This window comes from Hemicordylus capensis, chromosome 5 (genome assembly GCF_027244095.1).
Source record: "Hemicordylus capensis ecotype Gifberg chromosome 5, rHemCap1.1.pri, whole genome shotgun sequence".
Classification (NCBI taxonomy): Eukaryota; Metazoa; Chordata; class Lepidosauria; order Squamata; family Cordylidae; genus Hemicordylus; species Hemicordylus capensis.
The window spans coordinates 161939574-161954486 of NC_069661.1; the positions used below are offsets into that span (position 1 = coordinate 161939574).

The 14913-nt window shown below is 42.3% G+C and overlaps 1 long non-coding RNA gene across 2 annotated transcripts in view; it reads right to left on the minus strand.

The window, feature by feature from the left end:
• LOC128327938 (uncharacterized) overlaps positions 1-14326 on the minus strand; it is a 36940-nt gene extending 22614 nt beyond the window's left edge. The window contains exons 1-2 of one of the 2 annotated variants that reach the window (XR_008308905.1): positions 8509-8606; positions 3137-3283 (exon numbers count right to left, since the gene is read on the minus strand). This is a non-coding gene — a long non-coding RNA (uncharacterized LOC128327938). Of the gene's footprint in view, positions 1-3136; positions 3284-8508; positions 8607-14281 lie in introns of those variants that run through there. The other variant, XR_008308906.1, reaches the window with a different exon arrangement.
• Between the last annotated feature and the right edge of the window lie 587 nt (positions 14327-14913).

The window sequence follows — 14913 nt, forward strand, 5'->3', positions numbered from 1 at the left end:
TTTTAAAATCAGAATTATATTCGAAGCTGAAACAATAGGCTGGCCTTGGAAGTCTATATTACCCTTTTCCTCTCAGTAGAGGTCTTTTCAGTGTTTTGAAATTTTTGAATACAGTGTTCCTAGCAAAAAGTAAAATTATTGTTTCACATAATTCAAATGATTGATAGATATGCATGCAGGCACATGACATGAACACAGACAAATGCCTGCAACTTTCCCAAAGGACAGAAAGAGCTTTGCTGCTCTTTACGCAAACCAAGTGCCAGAACATTGTCATTCATTGTGTCATCCTTGAAGTCATAACTTAAAGCTTGCCTGCTCATCCTTTACTCATGCACTTATCTCACTGTCTTAAATCAGTACTTGCTGCTTTCACTGAGTACACATTTCGTCAGCTGGCAGGAGGAAGTTCGGCTTTCTGTAAATTGTTCTGCAGGCAAACATGCAGAATGTCGTATATTATCTTTGCCATCATTGTTGTTCTTTCACAAATAATGAAGGGAACAAAGCAATAAATATGACAGGAGATCCCCACTGACGTACAAGTGCTGTGCAGACGTGGACTCTGTCATGTATCTGCAGTCCCAGCTTTCACCAATCAGCCTCCAGATGGGGTCTTTCCAGAAAACCCTTCAGCCATGCCACCTGCATGTTAAGCAGGCATGGTCTCTGGAGACACTGCTTTCTGAGGCGTGGCTCCATCTTCAGCTAATACAGGGAAGGGGGGAAATGAGCACCACGGTTCTGAACTGTAAAAGCAGAGAAAATCCCCCCAAGGGATGCCACACTGAATTATTCATTGTGCAACTTCTAATTGTTCTTGAAGTCAGCAGCGCAATTTGTAGATAAATTGACTCAGTCTTGTTAGGGCTTTTCTCTCCACTCCCTGCCCCCATTTTAAAGATATACTAAGCAGAGGAGAGCTCTGAAATACCTGATTGAAATGCTTGTATCAGCTCTGCTGCAGTTCACAACTGTGCTGTGAACCTGACACATACTGACTCCTCTGTTTCTAGCTGTTCATATATTCTAGCCCTAAATTCTATCCTAAATTGATTCCTAGTAGGGTTCACAGAGTGCAAGTGGGTCACAATCATCCTCTTTGTCTACGCTGCTTATAGGGCAGGTATAAATTTAAGAGAAGATGGCTTCTGTAAACCATCATGCATTTCATTGTTTGTTTGTTTGTTTGATAAATGTTCATACCACCCACTACTGCCTAGTATCTAGGTGGTTTACAGCAAACAACAACAACAAAAAATTAAAAATAAACACAAGAATTTAACAGTTGAAACCTATAACCATCAAATTAAAATATCCATTAAAAACACCAACTAACTAAAAAGCTTGGCTGAAGAGATGTGTCAGTTGTTTCCTAAAAGCCAACAGAGATGGAGCAACTCTAATCTCAGCAGGAAGTGCAATCCACAGTCTCGGGGCAACTACAGAGAAGGCATGCCTTTGAGTCACCACCAGTTGAGCATGGAGGCAAAACACTGGGGAGGGGCCATGAATAGCTGGGTGGGAGAGCAGCATGTACTCCACTCATAAGCTGTCAATATCAGTCCTTTCCTGGTACCTCAGGTGGCAGGGATGGAACAAACCTCTGGCTGAGCCTTGGAGGGCCATTGCCACTCACAGCACTGGACTAAATGGAGCAATCGACTTACTCATCATGAAGCAACTTCATAGCCCTCTTCAGACATTATTAAGCATGTTCATGCCTACAGCTTGGAAAGCGAGGAAGAGGTCCCACCCCCAAGCTGTCACCCACCCCTTCCTGCCTGGCACTCACAGTTAGGGTGCTCTTTGTCTGAAAGGGGAAGTGCCATAACCATGATGGCCAGCGCTTCCATGAGCAGCATTCTTGGGTGATCCAGGTTGCTGCTCACAGAAGCACTGGCCATCACAGTTATGCTGCTTTCCCTTTCAAAGTGCTCCCAAACTGTAAGCACTCGGCAGGAGGGAGGGAGTGACAGCTCCGGGTGGGAATTCCTCACCACTCTCTGAGCTGTAAGCATGGGTGGGGCATTGCTTAATAATGTCTGAAGAGAGTTCATATGTTCACAAGCTCTGCTTATTATTAAGAAACTCCATGATGCCTCATTATTCTGCAGGAGTCATGCTGGTTCAGTGTTTACTGTACAATAATTGCTTCTTCATTGGAAACTGGGGACCAATTCACCCTTCCCGTCAGCAGTGTAGGGACCTCTTCCCCATTGTAGAATCTTATGCCACCCCTTGAAGCTTGTATGGGGGAGATCCATGATTGTCCCAATGGCATTCTTCCTTCCAAGCCATACATACAAGGCATCAGTCCTCCCATAAACAATTTTGTGCCAAAATGTCTGACTTTTTATGAAAAGTCAAATTCACACAAACACACACTTATTACTTTGTACTCAATCAATCTCTCTCTCTCTCCCTCCCTCCCTTTCTCTCTCTCTTTTTAATGGTGCAGAAACCAACATGACACACATGAAGATAATGTGCCCCCTTGGAAAACTAATTCACATTTTTTTTGGTAAGGCCAGGTCTAGAAGGCAACATAATCCATGCTTTTTATTGCTGTTGATTCTGTGTTCTGTATTATCAGTGGTTTTACGTATTTTGTATATTTCATTAATTTTGCAAGCCATGTTGGTTCAGATGAAAAAGTGGTCTGTACGTTTTTAATTACAAAATAAATAAGTCATGCCCACTGCCTGAGATTTAAATGACCATGTAATTCTGTTGAAGAGTTCCTGAAACTCGAGCGTTCAGCTTGAAAAGGGAGAATCTATTATCTTCATGGTAATAGTACCCAGACTGTGGGACCTGGGAAATCTGCTTGGCTCCCCTGCTGATTGAGTTTATACCATTAGTAGAAACTATTTTGTTCTAGTGCACCTCTGGCCTGATGACTTCTCAGATTTTATTTTTTTTATTGTTTGTTCAATCTGTATACTGCCCTTCATAATGCATCTCAAGGCAGTTTACAAAAGTTAAAACACAAAAAAATTCCATAAAAGTTACCTGTTAGTTACATTCCATAAAAGTTAAAAGTTACATTTAAACCCTTAAAATCAATTAAACACTTAAACCATAAAACACTAAGAAAAAATTAAAAAGAAACAGAAGCAAGAAAGCTGAGAACCCTGCCAGCCTCTAGGAGGTAAAAGTCTGAGTATTCTCTGTTTTCATATTCTCTGGTTTCATATATTTAGTTTTATCTGCTGTTCTTTGTGCTTTTTCTCTCTCCTATAATTCTATAATTCTTTTTAATCTTCTTGATGTTAACTCTCTGTGGTGATGAGACATAAAGGAGGGATATACATGTTTTAAATAAACAACACATATATAAGTAAAAGTTTCTTCCTGTACAGACACTAAGGTCATTCACATGACTGTGGAAGCGACCAGGGAGGGCAGGTGGTGGTGTGGGGAGGCTGGTGGCGAGGAGGCAGGGTTGGACCTACCTTCCACCCAGACGATCTGGATCTGCAGCCTCCTCTTTGGCGTGTTGTTGCAAGCCCACATGACCTGCTCTGTTCGCAGGAGGAGCGAGGCCAGGAAAATGAGTCCCAGTCTCCAGGTATCCCACAATGCACCGCGCGACAAGCATGGTGCATTGAGGGAATCCTCTGTGAGTCAGGCGCTCTGGGCACCCAACTCTGTGTGTGCTAGGGCTGTGCGCAACCTGCGCACACATATTACCATATTACCATTACCACATATAAGGGCATGCTTATGTCCTTAACCCTGGCTAAACACTGGAGTAAAAAGTCGGGTTAGGTGAGACGGAAGCACAGGGGTCGGGAGTGATCTCAGTGCTCCACACTGAGCTGCCCTAACTGAGTTAGGCTGCTCGTGAGAATAGCCTCACCAGGTGATCATGAGCAAACCACTATCTCTCGATCTCATATAAAGCAAAATAAGTGTTTTGAGGCTCAACTGTTCCTCTCAGCTCTTCAAAGATGAACAGGATACAAATACTGTACAACAAAGAGAATTACAATTATCACATCTTAGCCTGGCCAGTTGCAACTTTCATCACATGACAAGCCTTTGTGAGATAGTCTTTGTATTTCATAAAACTGGTTGCCATCTTATTTCTGGTCCAGAGTCAAAGTACTGGTTTTGACTTCAAAGTCCTACAAAGCTTGGCACCAGTTTTAGTTAGAACATTTGTCCATATGAATCTGCCATTCGCACATGCTCACTAGCCCTACTTTCAGCTCCTCCAGTAACTCAGATTTGGTTTGTGTGGATCAGGTGCAGGGTAGGGGTGGGTGACCCACCTCAACTTGAGCCAGGCTTGGGTTCAAGCTGGTTTGATTAGAAGGACTGGGCCTGGTTCGGCCCAAATTCAAGCCAAAACAGGCCCCGTTTGGTTCGAGCTGGCTCGCAAATTACTGGTAAAGGGGAATCCGGTAAGAAATCCTTTACCAGTAATTTCCAAGCCAGCTTGAACCAATTCACTAAAATGAGTTGTGGTGGGAGGGGAATGAATATTTACCTTTAAAAGTGCTGCCGGCAGTGGCTGCGGTTTCAGCAACAGCGGCATCCACAGGAGTTCCTCTTCACCTCCACCAGAGCAGACAGGGCTGGTTTGGGCCTGGTTCAGGCCTCTGTGTGAAGGCCATTTGTGTGACATTTGTGTGGTCATGTAAATGGCCTCCATGCATGCACAGAGGTGCCTGCTTTGGTGGACGTGAGGGGAGTTGCCGCCAACACCGCCCACCCTGTGGCTGCCACCAAAGCCGAAGCTCCCTGCTCCCCTCTTTACTGGTAAAGGGGAATCCTTACCAGATTCCCCTTTACCAGTAATTTCTGAGCCAGCTTGAGCCGGGCACAGTTTGAACTGAACCAGGTTTTCTGGTTTTGTGCACACCTCTAGTGCAGGGCATTTTCAGTGGTGTCCTCTCATGTTTGGAATGGCATCCTAGAGGAGATTCAAAAATCTCCTTCATAGATAAATTTTTAAAATAGCTTGAAAACCCTCCTCTTCTGAGACACATTTTAAATCTGGTTCCACTGTTTTCCAGTTTTAATCCATTTTAGCTTTGCATTGTTTTATTTTTTTGACATTTTCTCTTAATTGTTGATCTTTATTATATTTTCTTTCTTTTGTTGTAAGCCACCATACACAGCAGGGTGCTGGAGGGGCAGGCTTAGAAATATTTTAAATAAATAAATAATCACAGTGCTTATTGAGTAATAGGGAATACACTCAGTACTTCAAGAGTTTCAAACTGCAAGAAAAATGAATGACATCAATACTTTTTTCTTCTTCAAAAAAAGGAATTAACTAGAATCAATCTAAATTAGCATATTCAGACTCTGCAGGCTGGCCATTAACTGATTCATTAATTAGGATAAAGTAGAGCACTACCCACTGTTAGAAAGCAGGGTTTGTCGTAAGTGAACATAATTAACTGGATAAGTAAGAAATTACCCAAAGTAATGTGGAAATGCTTCCCTGGAGCACTCCCCAGCTTGGGCAGTCTAAAACAAAAAGAACAAGCTGGCACTTTCCAACCACTTGGAAATATATAATATAATGTTGTTAAGATGACCAAATATTTTACAGTCCTCTGAAAAGATGTGTTAGCATATAGCTGCATCAGAGACAACTGCAAGGGGTAGTAAGGAGTAGTAGATGCTCCCCGCCCCCAATATTTCCCATTCCCTTTTGCTCTCCCATCCACTGGACATAAATTTCACAGCAAAGTCATAGTATATTATGGTCCCATATCTTGAATTAATGGTAAATGATTGGTTAAGGGACTTGGCTATCATGGGTATTGGGGAAAAGTTCTCAAAGTCTCTTGATCTGAAGAATGTTATAAACAGATTTGCTCCTTGTCACTACAGATGTATTCAGCTCATTAATAAGAGAAATGAACATTATTTACCTTATCTCTATAAGTATTTAATGTATAGCAAAATCCCTACCCCATTAATAAGGGTTTTTGCCACCTTTTGCTCCCCCAAACTAGTTCCAGAGTCACCCCTACTGGCTATCCAAGAGAAGGATGTTTAGATCATATCAGGAAGTCCCCTGAAAGCAACAACTTATAGGGTTTCAACAGCTTTAAAAGTCACATTTAGCATTAGCCACTCTTAGAAAAGAAACAAGCTAAAATGGCAAATATTGTTTCTCCCCGTTCTTTGAGAATAGTGGATACATAGGGGCATAGCCAACGTTGTGCAAACGGGTTCAAAAAGCCTGGGCCACCAATGGTAGGGCTGCTGAAGCCCCCAAGGGGGCATGGCTCAGACTCTGGAAGAGCCCCGAATGAACTCCCCCCACCCACGCCCAGGCTACTAAGAGCCCTGAGCCAGCACATGCCTGTCCTTTTCAGGCAGCATGCGCTGCCTGAAATGACTGGGAAGTGCTCATTCAGGCTTTTCAGAGCTCGAGGCCACGCCCCCTCTGCATGTGACATGGGGGGGTGGCCTCAAGCTCCGAAGAGCCTGAGCAAGTGCTTCCCTGTAATTTCAGGCAGTGCTTGCTGCCTGAAAGCATCTATTCTCCCTTTCTCTCCCTCCCTGGAGGGAGAGAAAGGGGAACAGATGCTTTCAGGCAGCAAACACTCCCTGAAGGATGGGCAAGCGCTCACTCATGGGTGGGAAGGGGATTTTTCCCGGGGCTCAGGCATGCCCTGTGCACATGACGTCACACACACGGGACATCATTAGAGGGGCCACCAGGCAGGGCTGGACCCAGTCCCCGCTCGGCTGGCTCCACGCTTGTGGATACAGCTTGGTTCTATTTGGGGTACTGAGGTAAGATCGAGAGAGAAATTAAGGTGATCTCTGGGTTATGTTTAATCATGTTCAATTTAATCATAATTTAAACATGTTCAAGTAAGTGTGCAAAGGATTACAGCTTGAGATGCCTACAAAACAAGTCCAACACTTTAGTTCTGGTAACTTTGATACTTCTTTGTATTCAGTGTACTGGATATGTGAGAACAGCACTATTATTCTAACAATTCACCTCTTTATTGCTTGCAACTCATTGGAAAGGCCAAGACAGAAGAATCTAGATTCATATCTAGAGATTCATATCTAGGGGCAAGAAGGGGGCACTTGTCCCCATCCCCCCAAATTGAGCCAGTGCCACTGAATTCAATGGGACTTACTCCCAGGTAAGTGGGTATAGGACTGCAGTCTTTGCCTCCTCTGGATGCCCATTTTAAACTGACCAAATAAGAAGTACAGTTTATCTAATGGCGCAGCGGGGAAGTAACTTGCCTAGGGAGCAAAAGGTTGCTTGTTTGAATCCCCACTGGTATGTTTCCCAGACTATGGGAAACACCTGTATCGGGCAGCAGCAATATAGGAAGATGCTGAAAGGCATCATCTCATACTGTGCAGGAGGAGACAATGGTAAACCCCTCCTGTATTCTACCAAAGAAAAACATATGGCTCTGTGGTCGCCAGGAGTTGACACTGACTCGACAGCACAACTTTTCTTTTACTTATTGGGGACATTGGGGCCTAAACCTGTTTGGGCCTTTGTGGAGATAATGCATGCCCAGCTACTTACACACACCACTGTGGCAAAACTAAAACTGTTTCTCCTGGTTAGACACATGTCCTATCTCATCCTGAGGCAGATACAGTGCTAGCTAATTATGCTTAACTGAGTGCCAAAATGGTACTACAGTACAGATGCTATTTTTCCTCATTATGTTTTTCACTATACTTAGGCCTATTACTTCAACCTTGCCCTGCTTTAAAGGTGGGTTTAATGATATTCTAATGAAGATGAAACACCATCTTCATATCAATGGGTGAAAAATGGTAAGACAAACTATTTCAAAACTGTCTTCATGCCATGTGTCTTGTAAAATGACTTTCTTGCCTAGTCACCACTTGTTCAGTAATTTAGACTTTAGAGCAATGATGAAGCTTTTTCAGTTCACATGCTGGAGATCGAACAAATGAAATGCCTCTGTGTTGTCAGGGGCCTTTTTCTTACTAGGTCAATATTTCATGCCTGAAGCTACTGTGAATAACAGAGAAAACAGTTTGTTTGTTTTTTTAAGTTCAGCAAATGCCAACACTATTAAATTAATGTCATTCAAAGAATATATTGGCCAAGATGCAGTACAGCAGTCACACACACAAAGTGGCTTTATCGCTACTAGCCATTGAAAACTCCACATTGAAAACCACACATGACGCGGGGTCGTTGGTCATAATACAAAGGCTCTAATGTGCCTATGAAGTTCTTGTTTGCTCCATGTTGTCCACAAAGAACTCTGAACAAATAAACCAATGTGTACAAATCCCCGCTGGTACAGCTGTATATCGGGCAGCAGGGATATAGGAAGATGCTGAAAGGCATCATCTCATTCTGTGTGGGAGGTAGGGATGTGCAAACAGGTTTGACCCCAAACGTGTTCTCGATGGTTCGGGGTCGAACTGAACCATCCCCTGTTCAGTCCGACCCTGGACCAAACACCCCCCGACGGTTCATGGGATTCGCGGACTTTAAAAAAAAAAATTACTTACCCCCTTCGAGGTAGTTGTTGGAGGTGATGGGTGTGTGTGTATGGAACTGACTATTGTTCCCTAATCTCTCTCTCTCTCTCTCTCTCTCTCTCTCTCTCTCTCTCTCTCTCTCTCTCTCTCTGTTGAATGAGTTTCCGGGCAGCAGTATCAAGGCAGTGTGTGCACATGTGCATTATTATGTGCCTATAATGAAATGCACACGTACATAAAAACTCCATAAACAGGGGGGGGGTGCATTTTACAATTCTATTATATTTATTAAATTGCATTTTTACTTTCTTTCACTTCACATTTAAGTATAATAAAAACAAGGCGGAATCTAAAACAAGGCAGAAGCAAAGCTGAAAGATTTAAACCTAAAAAGAAGCATATATATATATGTCTTAGACCGTAATAAAGATTGATTGATTGATTGATAGTAAAGAATAGTTTCTTTTAAGAAAGGGGTTTGATAGCTACTTGGAGTTTATTCAGCCTCACCCCCTCCCTCTCCTCGCCCCCCCCCACACACCCCTTTATAACATCACAGGTATTTCATTTGTATGATAGGTGGTGCTCCTTCCAGACGTCTTTCATCAAAGTAAGCAAATAATTATAGGAACTTAAAAAGGAGCTTAAAATATAAGTTCCTATATTTAATATTTTTAGTGGTTGATACTTTGATGAAATAAATACTGTCTTGAAGGAGCACCAACTATCATACAAAAAATCAACTCTATGCCAGCTTCATCATCCTGCAATCTCTTTAGCTAAGATTTGATTAAGGGCCATCAAGTTGGTGTTGATTCTTAGCGACCACATAAATAGATTCTCTCCAGGATGATCTGTCTTCAACTTGGCTTTTAATGTCTCTCAGTGGTGTATTCACTGCTGTCGTAATAGAGTCCATCCACCTTGCTGCTGGTTGTCCTCTTCTTCACTTTCCTTCAACTTTTCCCAGCATTATGGACTTCTCAAGAGAGCTGAGTCTTCACATAATGTGTCCAAAGTATGATAGTTTGAGCCTGGTCATTTGTGCCTCAAGTGAAAATTCTGGATTGATTTATCCTATGATCCATTTGTTTGTTTTCCTGGCTGTCCATGGTATCCTCAAAAGTCTTCTCCAGCTTTGATGTCTTTGATTTTGAAAAGCATCAATACATTTTCTATCTTGCTTCTTCAAAGTCCAGCTTTCGCATCCATAGAGTATCACAGGAAAAACCACTGTCTGAATGATTCTAATTTTTGTATGTGTAGACACGTCATGGCATCTAAATATCCTTTCCAAGGCCTTCATTGCAACCCTACCAAGTGCTAGTCTGCAGTGTATTTCTTGACTACTGGATCCTTTACTGTTGATGGTCAATCCTAAAAGGCAGAAGCTATCCACCACTTCAATGTCTTCATTATCAACTCTGAGGCTGGTTGCTGTGACTGTAGTCATTAGTTTAGTCTTCTTTACATTTAGTTGTAGTGTCATTTTTTTCACTGTGCTCCTTGACTTTCATTACTAGAGCTTGCAGATCATCCCCATTCTCGGCTATCAGAGTGGTGTCATCAGTGTAGCGCAGGTTTATTGATGTTTCTTCCTCCAGCTTTAAAACCATGCTTATCTTCTTCCAATCCAGCTTCTCTCAGTATATGTTCAGTATATAAGTTGAATAATTAAGGAGAAAGTAGACAGCCTTGTCTTACTCCTTTGTCAGTCTGTTTCATCATGTTCCATCTGGACTGTGGCTTCCTGTCTTGTGTATAGGTTTCTCATGAGAACCATGAGATGTTCTGGGATGCCCATTTCCTAATATCCTAAGGATATTCCATAACTTGACATGGTTGATGCAATCAAAGGCTTTTCTGTAGTCAATAAAGCACATATTGACTTCTTTTTGTATTCTTTGGCTTTCTCAATTATTCAGCGTGCATCAGCAATGATAGCTAAGATTACACCTCTCATATGTTAATGACCCTTTATTTGGTGGCAATATTCAAACAATCTGTTGTTCAATTGTACAATTTCTATTGAACGGGTCTTTGTCTTCTTTTTTATATTCTTTGTTACTATGAGCCCTGAAGGTTAAAAGTGGCCTATAAAATAATAAAAATAGAATAAACAACTCCCTGTTGTTTAGTTTTGTTTATCTAAATATGAATTCATACTTGCCTTCTTGAAGATGGATAAACATTTGATAAAGTAAATGGAAATAAGTAAAAGCAGACTATTTAAAACTAGGCAATAATTATTGTCACCTTGATAATATAAACAATGCCTAAGTGATAATGAACATGCTGATGCTATGCAATCCAGTGCGGTTTAGTAAGGGGGGCTGGCCTGAATAACTCAGAGGGAGAAGGGAAGCTAGGAAGGAAAGAGGCAGGCAGCAGCAGAAATTTGAAGACAGGCAAACATTTGAAAAAGTTAATGGAAGCATGTAAAAACAGGGCATTAAAACTAGCAATAGTTAATGTGACCTTGATAATATAAACAATGCATAATTGATAAACCTATTGGGAAATGATGATGATAGATACCTTACCCACTTGCAACACTGTGCAATTTTGTAAGGGGCGCTGGCTGGAAAAAATCAGAGGGGAGATGGAAGGAAAAACCGCCCTGAGCCAGTTTTGGAAAGGTGGTACAAGTTGAGTATCCCTAATCTGGACATCCGAAATCCAGAATGCTCCAAAATCCAGAAACCACCATGGTGTACACCTGCAACATTATTGCATTGAAAATTTTCTCGCAATTAATTTTTATTACATTTACAGCTACCTGTAGTTATCGTAAAGTCAATGCTTATTTGTTTTTATACTTCAAATAAAACCTAAAAAAAAAAAGTTTACAGTAACTTTTGTGTTTAGACTTGGAGCCCATGCCCAAGATATCTCATTACAGTATGCAAATATTCCAAAATCCGGAAAAGTCCAAAATCCAGAACATTTCTGGCCCCAAGCAGTTTGAATAAGGGATACCCAACCTGTATAGAAATCAAATCAAATCAAATCAAATCAAATCAAATCAAATCAAATCAATCAATCAATCAATCAATAGTCAGGGGTCCAGTAGTTTAACCCTGCTAAGAACAGACTCTCTGGCCACTCCTGCCAGAAGGTTACGGAGAGAAGCCAAGCTTAGCTTTTTTTTTTTTTTTGGCCTGTGGAGTTTGAAGGATTGTGATGCGCTACCAACCAAGCTTCTTACAGCAGTCACAGCAGGAGAGTCAGGGAAAAGCCAACAATTGTGGGGAAAGGAGGGGAGAAAAAGTACTTAGAGAATGTGCTGGAGAGCTGATTCTTTGGTTGTGGGGTGGAGAGTGAGGGCCTGGAGGAAGAGGATGCTTCTCTTCGTTCGTGGGAAACTGAGATATTTCCTCCTCCCTCTTTTGCTGGGGGGCACATTATTTGCTTCCTTAGTTTGCTGGGGGGGGGAGGAGAGGGAGGTGAAGGCATTGTGAGGTGTGGAGGGAGAAAGAGGGGAGGACCAGAAGCTGCCTAATTGCTGTGGCCCCACAGACATCAGATAATTGACAGGCAACACCTCTTTGGGTGGGGTGCTGCTAATTGCAGGTGCTTCAGAGCAGCAATGTTGGAGGAGGAGGAGGAGGAGGAGGAGGAGGAGGAGGAGGGAAAAGCTGCCACCACAGCTCCATAGAACATAGGAAGCTGCCATATACTGACTCAGACCATTGATCTATGTAGCTCAGTATTGTCTTCACAGACTGGCAGCGGCTTTTCCAAGGTCACAGGCAGGAATCTCTCTCAGCCCTAACTTGGAGACGCCAGGGAGGGAACTGGAAAACCTTCTGCTCTTCCCACTGCAGCTCCATCCCCTGAGGGGAATATCTTATAGGGCTCACACTTTTAGACTCCCATTCATATGCAACCAGAACAGACCTTGCTTAGCTAAGGGATCAAATCATGCTTACTACCACAAGACCAGCTCTCCTCTCTCCATGTGTTGGCGAAGCGAAGCGGGAGCACAGCTATCACCTTAAGACAAGAGCTGATTTTCCAAACCCCCCTCTCCTTCCCCCATCCTGTAAATTGCACCATTAACCAGCCCCTCCAGCGCTTCCTCCTCCTTTCTAAATTTAAGAACTTATTTCTCCTCACCCTGCTGCCTTACCCTGCCGTGTTGTTGGCTCTTCCTAGCCAGAGTGGGGAGATCGACTCTCCAGCTCTGACTGCAGCAGGCACCTATTGCAAATAGCTATGGGCACACATGCAGCCTGATGCCATATCAAGGTGCAGGCATGCCTGCTGCTATTTTCAGTAGGGCTTTTGCCACAGTCAGAGTCAAGGGAGCAGCTCTTTTGCTTGTAGGAGGGAGCCAATTTCCCCAATTGGCTGCGGAGAGAGCCCATGAGGTGGTGGTGATGGGGAAAGGCAGTAGTGGGCTGGGAAGCAGCAGTGGGGGTGGATAGGGAGTAGAAGCTAGAGGCGGCAGCAGCAGACAAACAAGAATGTGTGGCCTTTTGCAATTGCTGCACGGGGGACTTGAGTTTTATGCGCACACATACGTTCAGCTTAGAGGGAACAGTATGGCTGACCATAACCAAGAAGTCTAGCACTGTAATTCTGCAAAGGCATAACATGAACTTAAAAAAAAAGACCCACAGGTGCCGCATAAACTAGTTCTTTAAAAAAGAAAAAAGCCTCCATAACTAACGCATCACTAAACTGACTCCCTAAAAAATTGAAGAATTTTAGAGGCCTGTACCTGCACTTGTAATGATGGAGGATTGGTTCAGACTGTTTAAATTGTGATTAAAGCACTTTTAATCTGGATTATCCAGGGCTAGGGCCAGCATGCCAAGGGGCAGGGCCAGAGAAGCACACTCTCGCTTTTCCACATGCTCCAACATTTTGTTTGAACTGGCCCATAAAGGATTTCCAAGGGGGCTTCTGGGAAAATAATCATGGTTATTAGAGGGTAAAAAAATTCATCAGAACTTCTCAGATGAGACGGGGGGAGGGAGATTGAAGAAACCAAACTTCCTTTTTTTTTTTTAATGCCTGAGAATTTTGTGGAGAAAATGGGAGGGGCATTTTGGATCAGCTATAAAATTGGATTAATTTTTTTAATTTTTAAAAATCAGATTAAAAATCAAAAAGAGCCAGTAAATCAGCAAAACATTTCTAAGCAGCAGGTAAATTAAAAGCTTGACAAAAAAGTAGGGTCTTCAGTCAAATATAAATTCATACATAAAAATACATTCTATACAGATTTGATAAAAATCGGTAGCAAAATCAGTAGCAAAGGAACAGGGAAAACAGTAATCAGAGCAAGAAGTGGGCTGCTTCAGCCTGGCATCTAAAAACCATCAAGGGAGAAGTAAAGCAAGCTTCCCTATGAATGGAATACTAACGCTTTGGTGCCACTGCAGAGAACGTCTGGTTCTGCATTGATATCTAGTGTAGTTCAAGCAGTGAAGGCACAATAGATAGCATTCTCACGTGTGATACTTAATAGGGCTGTGCAAAATTGGATCAGTCAAATCAGACCATGTCCAATTATAACAAAATTGGAGGGCTTTATTGAGAGTCCAAACTCAAACTTAAACACCCCAGTTCAGACCAGATTTTTCCAAATCCCTTTGGAAAAATTTGAAGCTTTCCAGAGTGCCAAATGGTGGCAAGAGGTTGTTGTGTGGTTTTTTTAAAAAAAATTATAGCGATCACAGCCGGGGTGTGTGTGTGTGTGTAATCCATTTATCTGCCTGCATACTAGCCCATCCATATCTCATCTTTAAAAATAAATAAATAAATAAAATTCTCTAGCCTGTTTTTTACTCACATTAGCAGCTGCCAGCCAATTTCCAGGTTTTGCTTGCAATTCTCCAGTGTGAGGTAACTTCCCTTTAGACTCTCTGATATTACATCACTTCCCCTGTGACTCTCTGGTATTATGTTAGTTTTCTTCCAGGTTCGCAGTAAGTATCCGCGGTTACTTTTATAATGTTTTAAATGTTTTTGTCTGGTTCAAATCCCAACCCCAATCCTGACTCTGATCCCGATCCTGACTTTGAGAAGGGTCCAAAGGACCCTGAACGGACTTTTGCACTTGTGCAGAAGTCTACTAATTATTATTATGCATATAGATACTGTAAGTCAGAGTACTATGTAATGCTGAAACAGGGGAGACAGTAGATTCAGATGACTAAGGTCAATGTTCAAGGAACTATGCAACTAGTTTCATAAGCTAAATAAAATTTGGAACTTGTGTACCTCAAACTGCAACTCTACCCCAAATCTCATGGGGTTTGTTTATGACAAATCATTTTCAAAAGTAGTTGTTACATAGCAGTGGAATCTGCTGCCCAAAGACAAAAAATTCAAAGATCATAAGCCCCTAGGCGCACATGAAGTACTCCTTTGGATCTCGGTCTATATTTCTTGGACAAGGGAATAGCAATTTAAGGTGCTTTT